General features: G+C 43.3%; 1 long non-coding RNA gene across 1 annotated transcript in view; it reads left to right on the top strand.

Annotated features, from left to right (window-relative positions):
* LOC148135884 (uncharacterized) overlaps nt 1-1,560 on the top strand; it is a 38,034-nt gene extending 36,474 nt beyond the window's left edge. Inside the window, exon 3 of the long non-coding RNA XR_015754835.1 lies at nt 1,248-1,560. This is a non-coding gene — a long non-coding RNA (uncharacterized LOC148135884). The remainder of the gene's footprint in view (nt 1-1,247) is intronic.
* The last annotated feature ends 19,890 nt before the right edge of the window (nt 1,561-21,450 follow it).

A 21,450-nucleotide genomic window follows, 5' to 3' on the forward strand; every position in this document is an offset into this window, starting at 1 on the left:
TTGAGCAATGATTGGTCAGGACTACTTAAGAAAACTAATCTTGGATTTAAATTAAGGGACTAAAACTGGGTGATTACAGTGGATTTCAAAATTGGGAACTGTGTGCATTTTACATTTTAAATATTAAATACTGAATAAATGAACATAAATATATCAATCTATTTACAAGTTAGGAACAGGCTTTAAAGTTAGTCAAGCATGAATTGATGAAATGGTGGTTGAAGTTATGGGGAGCTAGAAATATTGCAAGATTTCTTTAAGAGAGAAAAAGGGGAAGAACGTAACGACTTATCCCCTTCGGGAGGTACCAATAGGGGATAAAGAGATTGGGTTTGTGAGTGCCTCCCTCACCAGTGTGGAGGTCAGAACATTTAAAAAGGAAATGAAGTTCCTGGTTGAGGATCCGATGGGGTTGTCTGAAGAACTTGATCAATTTATGGGGCCCAGTCTGTCGAAGTGGGCTGAGTTAATGTCTATTTTGAATATCCTATTTACTGGGGAAGAAAGGGGACGTATACGAGGAGCTGCCATTAAAATATGGGACAGGGAACACCCGATTGGAGATGGGGATGCTGGACAGGGAGAGGTGAAGTTTCCCCTCAGAGACCCCCAGTGGGAAAACCAAAACCCGGAACATACAGAAGAAATGAGGGAATTGAAAGATCTGATTCTAAAAGGGAGAAGAGAGGCAGTTCCGAAGTCGCAGTATCTGACGAAAGCCTTTGAAGTTAGACAGGAGAAAGATGAGACTCCCTCCGCTTTCTTGCAAAGATTAAGAGACTCAATGCAGAAATATTCTGGAATGAACCAGGGTCATTTGAAAGTACATTTTGTGACAAAGGCATGGCCCGACATACAGAGAAAGATACAGAAGATAGAAGGGTGGAGTGAAAAACAATTAGATGAAATGTTAAGAGAGGCACAGAAAGTGTTTGTAGAGAGGGAGGATGAGAGACAAAAACAGAAGGTGAAAATGATGGTAGCTACGGTTGATGAGGTAGTTAAGGAAAAGAATTGAACCAATAGTGAGCAACTGGAGTGGCGGGTGGCAGCATGTCGGACAGAGAGGAAAGGGGACATTGTCTGTGAACGACAATACTCTATTTCCATAAGTTAAACAAGGACTGCAGCCAGTAATTGAGTGATTGATTAGAGATTAAGTAAGATCCCTCATGATCATAAATGGTTTAGAGTAATAGATTTAAAGGATGCCTTTTGGGCTTGACCTCCTCTTTATTTTTCCTCAGAAAACAGGGTCTATTGGCACAGACTTCAGCCCTTGAATTCACCGTTCACCCCATCTGGCCAGGTGATTGGATCTTAGTAAAATCATGGACAGAGACTAAATTTCAGCCGGACTGGGAAGGGCCGTATCAGGCTCTTTTGACTACCGAAACAGCAATAAGGACGGCGGAGAAAGGCTGGACTCATTACACTCGGATCAAACGGCCAGTGGACCCTCCAGTTGAGGAAGAAGTATGGACAGCTGAATCAACGCAAGACCCGCTGAAACTCAGGCTAAAGAGACTTTGAGTAACTGACTATACAGTGGCGGCGCGAGCGCGGGATTATTTCTGTAAGATTGGATATTAAGCCTTTTTGTGCTTCAGCATGATGATTAGAATACTGGGAATGTTTAGAGTTATGATGCTAACCCTCTTAGTATTGGGATTTTGTCAAATATCATTTTCATATGTATTATTAACGGTTCCGGAGTCTGATAATCCACAAGTAATAGACGCTGATGCATGCAGCTTAATAAATTGTGGGGATGTAGATAATCAGAGACAGTACCGCAGCTCTGAGATACATCTTAAATCCTATGGGGATGGTACTTGGTATAATGGTCTCGTCACAGTATAGTGGGCTCCTTTCGACCAGCTCGCGATTGTCTCGATAAAAAGTGTAACCCAATATACCTAACAATAAGGAAAACCACATGGCATGAAGCAAGTCTGGGGGTGGGGGGCACCTATGAGATACAATTAAATGAATCATTTCGGATCGAAACGAAAGCAAATGGGAAGGATTTCTTGGGCTGTTATTTTCGAATTAGCATAGGACAGGGTAAACGGGTAGAATTACTGGGTAATAAGATATAACCTTTCACCCCTCCTGATGATCCTAAAGTTGTAAAAATTATAGAGGTAAAGCACTTGAAACAGACCATCGAAATAGAAATTGGGTACTGGGATGCAAATGCCTGGGTTGAATGGGTAAAGTATACTGTAAAACGTCTGAACAAAAGCATTTGCTGTGCATGTGCCTCCGGTAGGCCAGTGGCCCAGGTGGTTCCCTTTCCACTCGGGTGGAAGCGAGACAGGAAGGGCATGGAATGTATGATAGCCATGTCTCAGGATGAAACTGCATGGAGTGATAGGAATTGTACCTCCCTATCTCTGATGTTCCCTCCCTTGGAGAAGAAAGATGCACAAGATCCCCCCCCCACACACACATTTTACACCGCAGATGGAAATCACACGTCGTGTGTGCATAGACGAGGTACAAGTCGTTCGAGAGATTTAGGGGAACTGAAATTATGTACAGAGATTAAGAATGTTACCGAAACGGAGAAGGGAAGGAACTACTCAGCACTAAAGGCTCCCCGAGCGGATCTGTGGTGGTACTGTGGAGGCAAAATATTGAGACCCACACTACATCCAGATTGGAGAGGGATATGTGTAATTGTACAATTGGCAATTTCATTTACCCTGGCATTTGAGAAGGAAAATATAGTCGGGAAAAAGGGAAGGGGTAAGAGATTACTGTTAGACACTTCTTTCGATGCCAGGATTTATCTTGATTCGGTAGGAGTCCCTAGGGGAGTACCTGATGAATTCAAAGCTCGTAACCAAATTGGAGCAGGCTTTGAGTCAGCTCTCTTTTGGTGGGTAACAATAAATAAAAATGTAGATTGGATAAATTACAGCTTCTATAATCAACAGCGGTTAATAAATTATACAAGAGATGCGGTTAAAGAAATTTCAGAACAGCTTGATGCGACAAATAGGATGGCATGGGAAAACAAATAGCCCTTGATATGATTTTAGCAGAAAAAGGGTGTGCCTGTGTGATGTTAGAAGGAAGCTGTTGTACCTTTACTCCTAATAACACTGCACCTGATGGTTCAATTACTCGGGCCTTAAGGGGAATGACTACCTTAGGAGAGGAACTGGCTGAGAATTCAGGAGTAGACACATCTCTCACGGGGCTGCTTGAATCCTGGTTTGGAAAATGGAAAGGGGTGGTGATTCCTATCCTTACTTCCCTGATAGTAGTAGTCGGGGTATTGGCTGTTGTGTCATACCCTGTATACGAGGACTCAGCCAAAGACTGATTTAAACAGCCTTGATGATACAGATGCCCCTAAAAGGGAATCAGACAGAGGAACTTTATTGACTAAATAATGAGGAGATGAGTGAAAACAAGATGGACGAAATCTCCGGAATGATGCTTGCGAATTTCGGGGGCGATGTTTAAAAAAAATTGCAGAAGATAACAAATAATACTTAAAGAAAAAGGGAAAATTGTGGGATGTGGGTGAAATAATATTACTTCTGCAATTCCATTTACTTATACAAAGTAAATGAACTCACACCAGTGTGTAATTGATTTAGCCAAGAGCTGAGTCAACAAGAATGGAAACTGTATGGAGGAAATACATATTTTTTTTGTATTAGCTAAAATTGTATGCCAGCATGAAACGTGATTGCAAAACAATCGTAGATATTATGGGCAAATAGATAAGATGTTGTGAGGGGATGAAGTTCAGCTCGATACGCCTGTACAAACAGTAGGTATAAACATCTGTTTCCCACTTTTACGGAGACACAGGAACAAACCCCAATTAAAGAGGTCATAGGTCATGACCTCGGAAGAGGCCCAGATGGAGAGAGTAGATACTGAAGAAGAAAGAATATGCCGAACAATCACCTGCAGCGGGATGAGGTCAAATGGCCTTGTGAGGGCAGAAAAAAACATTTTGTCACAGACAAGGCAGGATAAACAGGAGTAATCGGGCCAGTCTTAGGGAAGGGGAGAATGTAAACAGGGGAGGTGCAATGTAAAACAAAAGAAATCAAATGATATAAATATTGTAGTTGAATTGAATTTGGTGTGTATGTCCTCTGCCTTATAGGCACTGGGCACCACACCCACTTGCAAGTGTAAAATAAAGGACACAATTGATTCAGATTTTGTCTCGGACTGCAATTATTGAAGGCTGTGGGCTTTGTTCGTCAGAGTTATAATATCCCAGTCCCCAGAGCCAATCCATGCTTTGAGCTCGTCTGCCTTACCTGTCCAACCTTGTGTGTCAAAATAAATGTACTTTAAACCAGAAGACTTTTCCCTCCCTTGACTGTGCCCCTGGATAACCTGGATAGAAAACATGCTTTTGATAGATGATGCATTTTTCCCTTGACTGATCAATGGGCCCTCTCTTACTCAGAATCCAAAACCCTGCCAAACTACTTTAAACCCTCCGGGGTAAGACAAACAAATCTCCTTCCAGGGATACTGGCGTCTCTCTGGTTCAAGTTCAACCCGCCCCCTTTTTTCAGGTCACCTCTACCCCAGAAGAGATCCCAATGATGCAAGAACTGAAAACCCTGCCCCCTCCACCAGCTCCTCAGCCACGTATCCATCTGACCGATCTTTCTATTTCTACCCTCATTGGCTTGTGGCACTGGGAGTATTCTGGAGATCACAGCCCTTGAGGCATTACTTTGTAACTTCTTTCCGCACTCCTTGTACGTATTTCACAGGATCCCATCCCTTTGACTAACTATGTCATGTGTACCGATGTGAAAATGACCTCTGGGTATTTATCCTGCCACTTCAGAATGTTCTGTAACTGCTCAGAGACATCCTTGACCCTGATACCCGGCAGGCAGCACACCATCCTGGGGTCTCTTCTGCAGCCACACAGTCTCCTGCCTGTCCCCCACTATTGAGTCTCCTATCAGTATCACTATTAATACAGAGGATCTGACAAACAGAGACTGGGTGGACTATCTGCAGTTGGATCTATATTTGGAAAGTGGGAGAATGTTAACGTGATACAGTGAGAATTCAGGGCCAGTGTGCTCCTGACGAAAGAAAACTAAAGGCAGCATATCCAGCGAATACTGATCAAGTGATATTGTGAGTTTGCAAAGAAAATACAGTGCAATAAACTCCAGTGAAGCCATTAGAAAGTATTGGGAGTGCAAGGGGATTCTTGAAAAATGAAGGACAAACAATGGTCATTAAATATCCTTGGTAGAGAGTGTTAAGGAAAAGCCACAAAGTATTTTAGCAGTATAGTTAGAATAAGAGATTTACTGGGGAAAGAGTGGAGCCTGTTAGAATCTAAAAGGACAATCTGTGCACGGAGCCAGAGGAAGTAGGTGAGGTCTTCAACGAATACTTCCCATGTGTATTCACACAGGAGAAAGACATTATCGCTGGGGATGTCAGTTGGGATGGCGAGTTTCTCAAACATGTTAAGATCAATAAGGCGGAAGTATTGAATTTTTTCACATGCATAAAGTTGGAGAAATCCACAGTGGGCAACGAAATGCTTCCCAGGCTGCTATGGGAGGTAAGGGAGGAGATTGCTGGGGCATTGGCGGATATGCTTAATAGTTTGCTGGACACAGATGAAGTGCCGAATGACTGGAGGATCACTAATGTGGTTCCTTTGTTCAGGAAGGGCAGCAGGGATAGGCCAAATAATTACAGAGCAGATAGTCTGACAGCAGGGTCAGGGAAATTATTGGACACAATTCTGAGGGACAGGATGAAACAACATTTGGAAAAGCAGAAACTGATTAGGGCTACTCATCATGGATTTGGTAGAGTAAGATCCTCTACCAAATTAAGCTGAGCTTTTTGCTTGAATTTACGATTGAGGATTTTGATGAGGGCAGTGCGGAAGATGTGGGTTACATGGAGTTCATTCAGGCGCTTGACAAGGACCCTCACGGAACGCTGTTCCAACAGACCAATGGGATCCAAGGCAATTTGGCTGCCTGGATCCACAAAAGTGGAGGTATGGTTTGTGCTTGAAATTCTTTCACCAGAGGGAATCTGTGCAGCAACCATTGCTGTTTATTATAGAACGTAGAAAAGTACAGCACAGAACAGGTCCTTAGGCCCACAATATTGTGCCGAGACTTAATCCTAATGTAAAATATAGTAACTTAACCTACGCAACCCTCAACTCACTGCTATCCATGTGCATGGCCAGTAGTTGCTTACATGTCCACAATGACTTCATTTCCACCAGCACCATTCCAGACATTCACAACTCACTGCGTAAAGAACGTACCTCTGATGTCTCCTTTAAACCTTCCTCCTAATATCTTCACACTATGACTCCTCGTACCAGTCAATCCTGCTTGGGGAAAAGTCTCTGACCAATTTCCCTATGTATTCCTCTCATTACTTTGTGCAGTATTATGTACATTTATGAGTTGGATGTGAAAGCAGAAGGTATCATTAGTAAGTTTGCAGATGACATGAAAGGTGAGGGTGTTGGTCTCAGGCTACAGTCTGAAGGTTGAGTCTGGGACAGAATTTCAAGACAGCAATTTAAATAGAGGCAAGACAGATCAATTAAAGTACATTTATTTCAAAGTAAAAGGCCTAACAGTTAAGGCAGATGAACTCAGTGCATGGATGGGAACATGGGACTGGGGCACCATAGCATGACAGAAACACAGCTGAGGGAGGGACATGACTGGGAGTTCAATGTTCCAGGGTACAGATTCTACAAGAAGGAAAGAACAGGAGGTGATAGAGGAGGAAGAGTGGATTTTTTGATCAGTGAAAACATTACAGCAGGATTTATAGAGGATATTCCTGGGAACGCCCAGTGAAGGTGCAACTGAGAAATGAGAATGGGTCATCAGTTTGATATGACTTTACTACAGGCCCTCAACAGTCGGTAGGAATTTGAGCAGTAAATATGTCGGAAGATCTCAGAGATCTGTAAGAATGATAGGGATGGACTGGTCGGGGATTTTAACTTTCCAAACCTAGACTCGGAGTGCTAGAGTGTTCAGAGCTTGGATGCGAGGAATTTATTAGTCGTGTTTAAGAAAACTGTCTCACTTAGAATGTAGATGGTCGGACTGCAGAAAGGGGTAAAACCTGACCTCCCCTTGGGAAACAAAGAAGGGAAAGGGACTGAGTTATTAGTGGGGCAACACTTTCGCAAAGTGATCACGATTCTACTAGTTTGAAAATAGCGATGGAAAAGGACAAGGTCCACAAGTTAAAGATCAAAACTGGCCTTGCTTCAATTCAGAAGGTATTACTCAAGAACTCTTAACAATTGATTGAGGAGGCTAGTTCCAGGTAAAGGGACGTCAGGCAGGTGGGAAACTTTAAAAGAGAGATAAAATGAGAGGTCAGGGCCTGTTAGTGTGGATTACAATGCTGACACAAGTAGGGAACATTAGATAAGCGGGGGGGGGGGGGGGGGGGGGTATTGAGGCTCTGGTCAACAAAAGGGGGCACATGTCACTTATGGCCAGCTGGATTAAGGGAATCCATTGAAGAACATTGCGGATGGAGTAATACATTTAAGAGGGAAATCAGGATGGCCAAAAGGAGACCATAGGAAGCTTTGGCAGATCAGGCTGAGCAGAATCCAAAGAGATTCAACATGTATGTTAACAACACAAGATTAACGAGGGGCAGAATATGGCTCCTTGAAGATGAATGGGGCCATCCACAGGAGATGGGTGAAATACTAAGCGGAAATGTCACATTTGAACTTACTGTGAAGGAAAACTGGGGACGTCGGGGGGGAAAATGTGACGTCTTCAAAAGACTCCACATAAAAGAAGGTACTGGAGGTATTAAAATGCATATAAGGGAGACAAGTCCTTGGGAAATAATAAAGTATATCTCAGGATATTGTGGGAACCTCAGGAAGAAATTGAGGAGTCCCATATAGTGATTTCTCTATCACTGATAGCCAGAGATTATCAGTGTCTCCAGAGAGCCTGGAGGGGGGCTAATGTTGTGCCAGTGCTAAGAAAACGCTACGAGGGAAAGCCAGGGACATCAACACCAATTGGCTTGATGTCAGTGGTGCATTCGTTGTTGGAAGCAGGTCCTCGGGACAGTAGTTATATGTATTTCCAAAGACAAGGATTGATTAGGGATAGTCAGCACAGCTTTAGTGTACTGCGTAGAATTCTGATCAGCCTGATTTAGGAAGCATTTTCTGAAACTGTAAATGCTGCAAGGATTGACGAAGATGTTACTGATACTGGAGGGTGTGACATAAACGGAGAGGCTGGATAAGCTGGAAAGCAACATGCGGGTGAGGACATAAGATTGTTTTGGCAAATAAGGTAAAGGAGAATGCAAAGAGTTTTCTACAGCACAAAAGTACAAAAAACAATTGGACAGACACTGGGGCCCCTCAAAGATCAGAGAGTCCATCGATGTGTGGAACCACAGGAGATGGGCAAGAGCCTAAATGAGCATTTCATGTCAGAACAGACTGTGGACAAAGACTAGGAAACGAACGAAATAAACAGTGTTGGCTTATAAAGAGTCCCTATTACAGAAGAGGTGGTGCTGGAGGTCTTAAAACACAAAGGTAGAGAAAGCTCTCGGTCCTAAACAAGCGTATCCCAGAACATTGTGACAATGTAGTAGCAGGGACACGAGCTGGGATATTTATATCATTGTCTTTCTCATTTCCATTGTGTGTAGGTGGCTGAGGGGTGACTTTACAAAGGTTTAGAAAACCATGAGGGGTACAGGTAAGTTGATTAGCCAACATCTTTATTGCTAGAGCATGTATCAAAAAACTCAGCTAATGTTCAGTGGAGACAGGTTTGAATCCCACGTTCAGAACGGGGGGAATTTTAAATCAATCAATACAAAAAAATGCAACTAACAATTCATGAATAAGTATGAAATCGTTGCTGATGTCCAGAATAATCTTTGTTCATCAAAAAGACACTGGTTCTTTTGAAAATGACATCTGCCTATCCTCACGTGGTCTGCACGACATACCCACAGCAAAGTGTTTGCCTCTTAGTTACCCTCTGAAAGGGCCGAGCAAGTTACTCAGTTCAAGGGCAGCTAGGGCTGGGCAAGAAAGGCTGGTCAGCCAGAGACACCCTGGTAGGTTTATGGACAGAGCTTTAAACTGACAGAGAGGATGCAGCGACAGGATTCAAGTGAAAGGAGCATTCCAAATCCAAAGAGAAAGAGGGAAGCATCAGAACAGCATGAAGACAAGCAGAAAGGAGCAGGGTGGAAAAAGTTTAACTAAAACTGTACATCAGTGAGTAGGTTTGTGATAGGAGATTCTGGGAAAGAGTAAATTATGTTTTATTTTGGATTGGACAAAATATTTTCAATATGGTAAATGGATTTGTGACACAGGGATAAATGGGATTTAGGCAGTAGAGAGACATGGTTACAGGACGAACAAAAGGTGGAACGTAAATATTCAATGGTTCACAATCTTGCAGGGTCTAAGGCAGAATGGGAAAGGACAGTTGGGTAATACTGACAGAAATGGGTAACAAAGGCATTACAGAGAAAGCATTTGGCCATAGATCATGAAGTAGAGTCAGTCTGAATGTAAATTCTGGCTACTACTTGCCAAGGACACAAGCAGCAGAACAGTTTTTGCCACCGAACAGCATTTCATTGCTCATCACTGCATTAAACAGGAATTCATTGGAATTTTTAACAAAGGCATTGTGATAATTTTGGGAAACTTCAATATTCGCATAATCTGGGACAATCACACTGACAACAGTGATATTCAAAGACGAGAACTATTTTTTCCTCAGATATCACATCGAATATCACATTGTGCAACTGGCAACGGAGGCAGCTATCTCAGAGCGACTGTTGTCTGATGAAGCTAAGTGAATGAATAATGTCACACAGACAGATCCTCTGTGAAACTGGGATAAATTGAAATTTGATTAAGTCTAAAGCTTTAGCGTGAATCGCAGAATGGACAAGATACAACTGGAAACAAATTAACCCATTTACATGGGTTTGAGAAGAGAACTGACCAAGGATTAACAGGATGAACAGACTGAAATGTGTATCTGTAAATGAACAGTTGAAAAACACTTGAAGAATGGTGGAAAACACTCAACAAAAGGACATTCCATTTTAATTTCCATCAAAACCTCAACAACGAATTCCTACCTGTCCCTCACTCAGGACAAAATGGATCTTATTAGATTATCAGGTTTAGAAGATCACCAAAAAGTACTAACAATTCTAAAGTGAGAGAGTGTTTATGCAGGAAGTGTTAGAGAGATTGCGAACTGTCTGCTAGCAGGAGGGGTGCAGTGAGAAGGGAAATCATTATCAGGGTTTTATGAGATGATAGGAACAGGGAGAGGTGAAGGTGCTGGAGGTGGTGAGAGTGTTACAGAGAGTGATCAGGGCCTGAACGGTGTTACAAAGCCAGTACGGATTGCTGCAGCTGGAGGGGTTTACAGAGGTATGGAGGGACATATGTATTTTAATTTAATCATTCAAGGGCTGTGGGTGTCACTACCGGAACCAGCATTCTTTGCCCCACTGCTAATTACCCAGAGGGCAGTTCCGAATCAGCCATACTGCTGTGGGTCTGGAGTCACATGACAGCCAGACCCGTTTAGAATGTCAGATCGCCTTCCCTAAAGGATGTAAGTGAACCAGATGTCTTTTTCCTACTGATCAACAATGCTTTTATGGTGGCCTCACCAGTGTCCACCACAACATGACATCCCAACTCCTACTCTCAATGCTCTGACCAATGAAGGTAACCATCCCAAACGCCTGCTTCACCAGCCTGTCTACCTGTGACACCACGCTCAAAGAACTGTGTCCCTGCATCCCTGGGTCACTGACTGACAACACTACCCAGGGCTCGAACATTAACTGTACAAGTCCCTCCATTGTTTGTTTTACCAAAATGGAACACTTCATATTTATCTAATTAAACTCCATCTGCTATCCTTCAGCCCATTATCCCAGCAGTATTGTCCATCCTGTTTTATCACAGTTAACCTTCTTCACTGTCCAGTATATCACCAATTTTAGTGCCACCCACAAACGTATTTACCAGGAAACTAATATTCTCAGCCAAATCAATTATCCAAATGACAAACACCTCCAGTCAGAAAAATAAAATGACTCCAACTGCCCTCTGTCTTATACCATGAGGTAAATTGCATATCCAGTTGACTAGCTCGTCCTGGGTGCCATATCCTTTTTTCTTGATCGGAACGTATTACCCAGTTTTCCATCCGGAAGGAGAACATAAAACAGTACAGTATAAGGCCCTTGGGCCCTCAATGTTATGCCGACCTTTTATCCTCCTCCAAGATCAAACTAACCTGCATACATTTCATTTTACTACCATCCATGTGCCTTTCCAAGAGTCTATTAAATGCCCCTAATGTATCTAACTCTACTAACACCACTGCAGTACATTCGACGCACCCACCACTCTTTGGAGAACCAAACTCTGAAATCTCCCCTAAACCTTCTTCCAGTCACCTTATTATTATACTCCCTTGTGACAGCCATTTCTGCCATGAGAAAAAAAAGTCTTTCACCGTTCACTGTGTCTGTGCCTCTTATTATCTTGTTCACCTCTACCAAGGCGTCCCTCATCCTTCTCCACTCCAATGTGGAAAGCCTTACCTCCCTCAACCTTTATTCATAATACCTGTTCTCCAGTACAGGCAGCATCCTTGTAAATCTTCTTTTTACCATCTCTAAAGCTTCCACATCTTTCCTGTAATGAGAGAACCAGAACTGAATGTAATATCTAAGTGTGGTCTGAGCAGAGCTCTATATAGCTGCAGCATAGCCTCACGGCTCTGAAACTTAATCCCCCAGCTAATGAAAGCCAACACAACGTATTCCTTCTCAACAACCCTATAAGCTTGGGTGGCAACTTTGAGGGATCTATGGAGGTGGAACCCAACATCCCACTGTTACTCCACACTGCCAAGAATCCTATTTTTAACCCAATATACTGAATTCAAGTTCGACCTTCCAAAACGAATCACTTCACACTTTTCCAGATTGTACCCTTTCCGCCACCTCTCAGCCCAGCTCCCCATCATGTCAATGCCCCGTTGCAACCAGCAACAGATATCCACACTATCCACTACTCCAACAATCTTTGTGTCATTGGCAAACTTACGAACCCAATCTTCCACTCCCATATCCAAGTCATTTATAAAAATCACAAAGAGCCTGGTTCCGGGAACTGATCCCGGCTGAACACGGCTGGTCACCGAACTCCAGGCTGAATGTTTTCCATCTATCATCACTCTCTGTCTTCTATAGGCCAGGAATTCTGTATCCAGACAGTTAGGTTTCCTTGTATCCTATGCCTCCTTACTTTCTGAATAGCTGGAAGTAATGAGGTGCTGTATGAAAGGATTGAGAAGGGCTGGGGGACTGGAGAAGGTTGCAGTGATATCATGTGCTGGAGACGCTGGATGTTACAGACAGAGTGGGTTGGAGGTGCTGGACAGGATGACAGACATTAGGATATTTGTGGCGTTTTGGGGATAGTGGACACAACACTAAGTGTCAAAGTCATTTTGGAAGGAGATAAGGATAGTGCAGAAGTGAAGGTGCCAAATTTGTAGCAGCCCCCTAATCATTAGAATGTTACTGTGACTGGGGGCATTGTCATTATCACGAGACAGGAGCTGGCAAACACAGACTGGGAGGAAGTATTTGCAGTTGGGTTCATATTCGGATCAAGGAAGAAATTTAAAGTGATACAGTGAGAATTTAGGGCTAGTGTGCTCCCAGAAGAGAAGAGTGAAATACAACGGCAGTAACTCCAGTGAATACTGGTCAAGCGATATCGTGAGCTGGATAAAGGAAGTACAGTGCGATGAAAACAGGCGAAGCACTTCAAAAGTATAGAGAGTGCAAGGGGTCCTTAAAAATGAGGAGCAAAGAATGGGTTTGAAATACCCTTGGGATATACTGTTAAGAAAAGGCCACAAGGTGTTTTATCAATACAGTTAGAGGAAGAAGATTACTAGTTAAATAGTTGTGCCTGTTAGAAACCAAAGGGATAATCTGTGCATGGAGCCAGAGGAAGTAGATGAGGTCTCCAATGAATACTTCCCATCTGTATTCACACAGGAGAAAGACATTGGAGCTGGAGATTTCAGTTGGGATGCTCAGGTTCTACAACATGTTAAGATCAATAAGGAGCAAGTATTAAATGTCTTCACAGGCATAAAGGTGGAGAAATCCCCAGTGCCCAATGAAATGTATCGCAGGCTGCTATGGGAGGTAAGAGAGGAGATTACTGGGGTCCTAGTGGATATATTTCATACTTTGCTGGCCACAGGTGAAGTGCCGAATGACTGGAGGATCGCTAATGTGGTTCCTTTGTTCAAGAAGGGCAGCAGGGATAGGCCAGGTAATTACATACCAGATAGTCTGACAGCAGGTGAAGGGAAATTTCTGGAAACAATTCTGAGGATGAATAAACGCTTGAAAAGGCAGGGATCAACTCGGCTGAGTCATCACGGATTTGGCAGAGGAAGATCCTGTCTGAGGAATTCAGTTGCGTTTTCTTTTTAAATGATCTCTCAAAATATTGATGAGGGCAGTGCAGATGATGTGGTTTACGTGGACCTGAATAAGGCCTTTGACAAGGTCCCACATGGAAGGCTGGTCCAAAAGGGAAGAGCCACTGGGATTCAAGGCAAGTTGGTAAATTGGATAAGAAATTCGTGGATAAACCTCTTCGTGTTGAAATTCATTCACCAGTGGCTGTACCACAGGGATCTGTGCAGGAACCATCGCTGGTCAGTCTGTCGAATAATAACTTCGATGTGAAAGCAAAAGTAATCATTAGTAGGTTTGCAGACGACATGAAAGATGAACATGTTGTTCACAGTGAGGTGGCTGGTCTCTCGCTACAGTCTGATGACGATCAGATGATAATCTGAGCAGAGTTCAGTTCTGATCAATGTGAGGTCATACCCTGTGGGAGGTACGATAAGCGAAGCGCAGACATAATGAATGGTTGGTACTTGCCAACTACTGAGGAACACAGTGACCTGAGTGGACAATCCAAATATCCCTAAAGGTGTCAGCACAGGTGGACTGGGAGTAGAAGGCACCTGAACTGGGAGTGCGTGGGGGACCCACATCCTGGTGGGGTGAATTGTTAGATCTGCTTGAGAGGATATAATCTAATCTGGCAGGATGTTGAACATTAAACAGTCACAAAGTCAGAAAGAAGATTGAGACTGTTGCACAAGTTAAAGACAGCAATTTCAACAGACAAGGCAGGCAAGAACACAGCAGGGAATAGGGGAAAACTGATGATTAAACTGCATTTATTTCATTGCAAGGGGCCTGACAGATAAGGAACATGAACTCAGGGCATGGATTGGAACATGGAACTGGGATATTATAGTTATCACAGAAACACAGCTGATGGAGGGACAGGACTGGCAGCTCATTGTTTCAAGGTGGAGATGCTACAGGAAGGGGAGGCAAGAGAGGACGCGTGGTAGTGGGCTTCGATTGCAAGAATCATCACAGCAGTACTGAGAGAGGATATTCCTGTGGGATCGCCCAGTGAAGCTATGTTAGTGGAACTGAGAAATAAGAATGGCTCTGGACACGATTGTCCTATTGACCCCGAATAATCAGTAGCAGACAGAGAAACAAATATGTCAGGAGATCTCAAATATCGATCACAATAATAGGGCTGTTATGGCAGGGGTTTTTAAACTTTCCAAACTGAGACTGGGACTGCCAGTGTTCAGTGTTTGCAAGGGGAGAATTTGGTAATTGCGTTCCATAAAACTCCCAATCAATATGTAAATAGACTGAAAACAGAAATGGGCAAAACCTGACCTCCACTTGGGAAACAAGGTAGGGAAAGGGACCGAGGTACTTATATTAGTTTGAAAATGGCTACGGAAGAGGGCCATTTTACAATTGAAGTTGTAAAATGGGGCCAGACTAATATTGATCGTATCAGCCAGGAACTTTCAAAAGGTAATTGGAGAGTCTATTTACAGGGAAAGCGAAATCTGGCAAGTGAGAATATATTAAAAATGAGATAAATTGAGCGTTCAGTGCCAGCATGTTCCTATTTGCGTTCAGGTCAATGCTGAATGCATTTTGAAACATTGGTTGAGGATCTGGTCAAGGAAAAGGGGGCACATGTCAGGTATAGCCAGGTAGATCAAGAGAATCCACGAGAATCACAGGGGCTTTGGGAATACACTTTGGGTGGAAATCAGGAATGCAGAAAGGGTACATGAAATAGCCTCGGCAGAGAAGCATAAGGAGAATCCAAAAGTGATTGTATAAATATATTAAGAGAAAAAGAGTAACAAGAGACAAAATAAGGGCCCTGAAAGATCATTGAGGCAATTGATGGTTGGAACTGCAGGATATTTCCTAAGACCCTATTCAACTTTTTCACTCCAGAACTTACTGTGGAGAAAGACTGGGAAACTCAGGGAACAAGAGTAATATGTTAGACCGCAATTGGGGTTCTCTGCAATTCCAGTATCCCTGCTATAGGAATGATGTTGTGAAATTTGAAAGTGCTCAGAAAGTATTTACAAGATGTTGCCAGGATAGTTGCTGAATAAGCTGGAGTTATATTCTCTGGAGCATCAGAGACTGAGGTGTGACCTGACAGACGTTTATATAAACATGGTGAGTATGGATTGCGTAAACATTCAAGGTCTTTTCCCATGGGTTGAGGAGTCCAAAACTAGAGGGCATAGGTTTAAGGTTAGAGGGGAAAGGTTTCAAGGGACTGAAGGGACAGCTTTTTCATGCACATGGTGATACGTGTATGAAATGAACTGAGATAGAAAGTAACATAGACTAATACAATTACAACATTTAAAAGGTATCTGGTTGGGTATATCAATAACAAGTGTTTTGAGGTACTTGGGCCAAATCCTGGTAAATGGGATGGATGCATTTAGATCTTCTGGTCAGCATAGATCAGTTGAACCGAAGGCTCTGCTTCCATGCTATCCATCTCTATGACTTGAAAATAGTGCATGTTAAAGAAAAGGTGGTGCTGGAGGTTTTAAAACATAAAGGTATGGACAGCCCCAGGACCTCATTATGCGTATCATAGGACATTGTGGGATGTTAGGCAAGAAATTGTGGAGCACCGAGCAAAGATATTTGTACAATTGACAGCCATGTGTGATGTGCTGCAAGACTGGAGGGTGGAATCGTGGACTGTGAAGGAGGTTTGCTCAAATGGATGACAAAGGGATCTTGATAATATGAGTAAATGGGCTGAAAAATCGTGAATGGAATTCAATCTGAATAAATGCGAGATAGAGCACTTGGCAAAACAAACAAGGGTAGAGCTTATACAATTAATGTTCGGGCCTCGGTTAGTGTTTTAGAGCAGAGAGCCCTCTGGGTTCAGTTACATAATTCTTGAAGTTTGCATCACAGGATGGATAAGACAGTGTTTGGCATCCTTGACTATTGCTCAGTACATTGAGTGTAGGATTTGGGACATCATGTTGAGATTGTATAGACATTGGTGAGGCCTGTTCTGCAATACTCTGTCCAGTTCTTGTCACCCAGTTATAGGGAGGATATTATTAAGCTGCAGGGGGTTCAGAAGAGATTTACCAGAATGTGGCTTGGTATGGAAGTCTTTAGTTCTGAAAAAAAGCCTATCCAACCAGTCTTTTTTTTTCACTGGAGCCTGGAGGATGAGAGATGGCCTGATGGAAGTTTATGAAAAAGATGAGGTATATAGATAGAGTTAATGGCAGTTGCCTTTCCCTCAGGTTGGGGGAGTCTCAAGTGGAAGGGCCACAGTTTAAGGTGAGAAGAGGGATATGTTAAAAAATAGACATGGGGGCTAATTGTTGCACAGAGGGTGGTTTGGGAGTGGAATGAACTTCCTGAGGAAGGGGGGAATGTGGGTACAAATGCAGTGTTTGAAACACATTTGATCAAGTACAGGAATAGGGAGGGGTTAGAGGGATATGGGCTAGCAACAGGCAGCTGGGATGTGTTTAGTTTTAGGTCATGTTTGGTACCAACTGAAGGGTCAGTTTCCATGCTGTGTGGCTCTATGACAAGAATATAGTTTTAGTCCATTATTTAAGAAAGGCTGCAATGGAAAGCCAGGGAACTAAAGACCAATTAGCCCAATGTCAGTGGTGGGTAAGTTGTGAAAGTGATTCTGCCAGACAGGAGTCACGTTCATTTGGAAAAGCAAAGATTGATGAAAGATAGTCAGCAGGGCATTGTGCATACAAAGTCAGGGCTCACTAACTTGATTGCTTTCGTTGAAGTTGTGACCATACATTGTATACACCAACGTCAGAAGGGTCTTTGATATGGTTTAGCATGATATACTGGTTCATGAGGTTAGATCACATGGGATCAGGGAGAGCTCGCCAACTGGATACAAAATTGGCTTGACAGTAAGAGCCAGAGGGAGGTGGGAGAGGATTGTTGTTCAGTCTGGAAGCCTGTGACCAGCGGTGTGCTATAAGGATCAAGGCTGGGTCCACTGATGTGAATCATCTTCATAAACGATTTGGTGAGAATATAGGAGCCATTGTTTGTAATTTTATGGATGATCAAATTAATGTTGTAGTGGGCAGTGAAATCGGTTATCAAAGGGGGTCTCGACCAACTGGGGCTTTGGACCAAGGAATGAAAGATGGAGTTGAATTCAGATGTTGGATTTTGTAAAGAGAAACCAGGGAGGACTAACACAGTTAATGGCAGGGCCCTGGGCAGTGTTGTCGAACAGAGAGAGACTAAGAGCTACAGTTACATTGTTCCTTGGAAATGGCAATCACAGGTGGACAGCTTGGAGAAAGCAGCATTTGCTACACTTGCCCTCATTGGCCAGCACTTTGACATATGAGTAGGAGATATTTGCAACATTGTCCTCAATATTTCCCATGGGCAGAGGCTATGGGGTGAATTTATCAAGGTTTACAAAATCTTGCGGGCGCTGAGTAAGGTGAATAGCCAAGGGTAGGTTAGTCCAAAACTAGAGGGTATAAATGGGAGGTGTGAGAGCAAGGATTTAAAGAAGGAGCTGAGGAGCAACATTATCTACAGAGTGTCGTGCATAGACGGAACGAACTTCCAGGGGCACATGGAGAAACAAGAACAATTGCAACATGGAAAAGACATTTGGGCAGGTACATGGAGAGGAGAAGGTTTAAGCGGATATGGGCCAAACAGAGGATGAAGCGATTCGTTCAGTTTGGTAAACCTGGTCAGCACGGACTAGTCGGACCGAAGGTTATGTTTCCCTGCTGCATGCCTCTGTCTCCAGTTATTGGAGGAGGAGACTACTGAGATAAGGCATGTTTTAGACACTGAAGCAAGTTACAGAGACAGGGATGGTAGGCTGGAATGCAGTACATTTCAAATATGTGGAGGGACGAAAGGGGAGGGGGGAGGTTACAGGGACTGGAACTGATGTAGGGGTTACACAAGGTTGAAGACACTGGTCAAGGAGATATGACATAGATACAGTGTTGGAGAGGGAGCGCAGAACAGAATTACCCCAGGCAGCAGTGCCACCCTCTCGTAGGAGGCCTGCTTTCCCCTTTGTTATACTGATGCTCACTAAGCCAGCACAGACCTGGATCGATAACCGTGACACAGTACAAAGTAAGTTACAATAGGAGCGGTGATTGAGCCTGGGGTGTGTCTGTACTGTGCTCCCCCTCCAGCACTGTATCTATATCATGTCTTGTTAGCCGATGTTTGGAGCCCTCTCATTGCTCTCTGCTCTGTGCACTGTGAGTGATCTTAACACACTGCAGGATTTATTGAAGGCTCCAGATCTCCCTTCACTTTGTCTCTCTGGCTGACCAAACATCTTCAATGTGGTGATGGACGAAACACACAGCAACTGGGAAATCTTCTGAGTCATTTACTTCCTGAGTACGTATAGGAGACTGAAAGATAGATACAATACGAAATTAGACAGAAGCAGTGAGGGTTACATAGGGAGAATGATACTGTGACCCACAGAGATCTGGAAAATCCCAGTCTCCATACCTGGCCTGTGCTGCTGTATCCTTATGGAGTGGACAATTCTGTTGGCTCAGGATGTGGAGTAGCTGCAAGAGTGAGAGATGCTGACAGAGGCAGCAATTAGACCCACACAGTGAAGGATACCACATGGAGAGAGACTGAGTGATATCACCAGAGTTCAGGATGATTTTAGCTTCATGACGCACTTCATGATGGGTCAGTGCTCAGGGTTGAGCAACCGGTGAGCAGGTGAAGTGCTGGCCTGGTATTATTGCTGGAGCATGTATGCCGATCCTCAGCGAATGTTCTGTGGAGGCAGGTTTAAATCCCACCATGAGAAATGGAGAAATTTGAAATCAATACCCAAAACAAATGGTAATTAACAATCCATAAATACATATGAAAACATTGCTGATGTACAAAAAAAGCACAAACACTTGTCTTTTAGAGAAGGACATCTGCCCATCCTCATGTGGTCTGCAAGTCATCCCCACAGCAAAGTGTTTGCCTCTCAATGACCCTCTGAAATGGCCAAGCAAGTTACTCAGCTCAAGGGCAGCTGGGGCTGGGCAAGAAAGGCTGGTCAGCCAGGGACACCCACATCCCATACCTGATTTAAAATAATTCATTAGGATGGTCCCACTGGAACTGTGCTGGGACCAGTGTCCTGGCCAATCATGTCGGTAGGTTTATGGACAGGGCTTCAAACTGACAGAGAGGATGCAGGGACAGGGTTCAGGTGAAAGGAGCTTTCCAAATCCACAGAGAAAAAGTGAAGTATGGGAGAAGCATGGGAATGTGGCTGAAGACAAGCAGAAAGGAACAGGATGGGACAGAGTTTAACTAAAACTGTGCATCAGGGAATCGGTTTGTGAGAGGAAACTATGGGAAAGAGTAAATTATGTTTTTTTTTTGAATGGATAATGTCTCTTCAATAAGGTAGATTCATTTGTGACACAGAGATAAAAGAGATTTAGAAACCAGAGAGACCGTGGTTACAGGACGAACAAAAGGTGGACATAAATACTCAATGGATTACAACCTTGCGGAAACTCACGCAAAATGGGCAACGCTAACAATAATGGGTAACAAAGGCCTTAGAGAGAAAGCATTTGACCTCAGATCATGAAGTAGAGTCAGTCTGGATGTAAATTCTGGCTACTACTTGCCAAGGACACAAGCAGCAGAACAGTTTTTGCCACCGAACAGCATTTCATTGCTCATCACTGCATTAAACAGGAATTCATTGGAATTTTTTAACAAACACATTATGATAATTTTGGGAAACTTCAATATTCCCATACTCTGGGACAGTCACTCTGACAACAGTGATATTGAAAGTGTAGTTCAGATAACTTTTTTCAGTGTTGCTTTGAATAACAAATTGTGCAACTGGCTAGGAACATAACGATCCAGAGCGATCGTTGTGTGATAAACTTAGTGAATAAGTAATGTCACCTGTAGATATCCTTTGGGAAATTGTGATAAAGTGCAGTTTAAAGAAAAATAAAGTTTTAAAGTGAATCACAGAAAGGACACGCTACAACTAGAAACAAAAACAGCCAATTACATGAGCTTGAGAGGAGAACGGACCAAGTCAAACAGGCTAAACAGACTGAAACATGTGCCTGTAAATGAACAGTGGAAACCATTTGAAGGAACACTGTAAATCACTCAACGAAAAAACATTCCACTGAAGCAGACTGCGTGAAATTCCCACCGGCCCCTCACTCAGGACAAAATGTATCATATTAGATTATGAGGATGAGAAGATCATCACAAAGTACTTAAAATCTTAAAATGAGAGCGTGTTGATGGAGTAAGTGTTAAAGGGACTGCAAAGGGTCTGCTAGCAGGGGGAAGGCAATGGGAAGGGGAATCATTGTCAGGGTTTAATGTCACAAAATGAACAGGGAAAGGTGAAGGTGCTGGAGGTGGTAAGAGTGTTACAGAGAGTGGTCAGGGCATGAACGGTGTTACAAAGTCAGTATGAATTGTTGCAGCTGGAGGTGTTTGCAGAGGTAGGGAGGGACATATGTATTTTTATTTATTCATTCATGGGATGTGGGTGTCTTGTTAATTACCCAGAGGACAGCTCAGAGTCAGCCATATTGCAGTGGGTCTGGAGTCACATGTTAGTCAGACCAGGTTAGAATGTCAGATGTCTTCCCTAAAGGAGCAGATGAGTTCTTCCCACTGATCAACAATGCTTTTATGGTGGCCTCACCAATATCTTGTTCAGATACAACATGATGTCCCAACTCCAACTCTTAATGCTCTGGCCAATGAAGGAAACCATCCCAATCGCCTGCTTCACCAGCCTGTCTACTTGCGACACTACTTTCAAAGAACTGTGTACCTGCATCCCTGGGTCACTGATTGGCAACACTACCCAGGGCCCAAACATTA

This window comes from Chiloscyllium plagiosum, unplaced genomic scaffold (genome assembly GCF_037043375.1).
Source record: "Chiloscyllium plagiosum isolate Xiang-an unplaced genomic scaffold, Cpla_swu_hap1 HiC_scaffold_48, whole genome shotgun sequence".
In the NCBI taxonomy this organism is placed as follows: Eukaryota; Metazoa; Chordata; class Chondrichthyes; order Orectolobiformes; family Hemiscylliidae; genus Chiloscyllium; species Chiloscyllium plagiosum.